Raw genomic sequence first — 342 nt, 5'->3', positions numbered from 1 at the left:
TGAGTTAAACTCAGTGAAATATGCTAGCATGTTAGCATAGAATACGAGAAGGAATGACTTCAATTCAATTCAATTTTATTTATAGTATCAAATCACAACAAGAGTTATCTCAAAGAAACTTTTTTTTTTTAAAGATAGAGCAGGTCTAGACCCCTCAGAATCACAAGGACCCAACAGTTCCAGTAGTTTCCTCCAGGCAAGCAACAGTGCGACAGTGGCGAGGAAAAACTTCCTTTTAGGCATATGAAACCTCGGTCAGACCCAGGCTCTTTGGAGGCGGTGTCTGACGACCGGTTGGGATTAGACTTAACTGCTTACAGAAAATAACTGACTCATTTTGAT

The 342-nt window shown here is 39.8% G+C and overlaps 1 protein-coding gene across 15 annotated transcripts in view; it reads left to right on the top strand.

Annotated features, from left to right (window-relative positions):
* Window positions 1–342, top strand: part of mical3a (microtubule associated monooxygenase, calponin and LIM domain containing 3a) — a 192,945-nt gene that overhangs the window by 154,949 nt on the left and 37,654 nt on the right. The gene's annotated exons all lie outside the window — the stretch shown is intronic.

The sequence above is a fragment of the Etheostoma spectabile genome, chromosome 8 (genome assembly GCF_008692095.1).
Source record: "Etheostoma spectabile isolate EspeVRDwgs_2016 chromosome 8, UIUC_Espe_1.0, whole genome shotgun sequence".
Taxonomy (NCBI): Eukaryota; Metazoa; Chordata; class Actinopteri; order Perciformes; family Percidae; genus Etheostoma; species Etheostoma spectabile.
The sequence above is the reverse complement of the archived record's forward strand: the minus strand, read 5'-3'. Positions and strand labels throughout refer to the sequence as shown.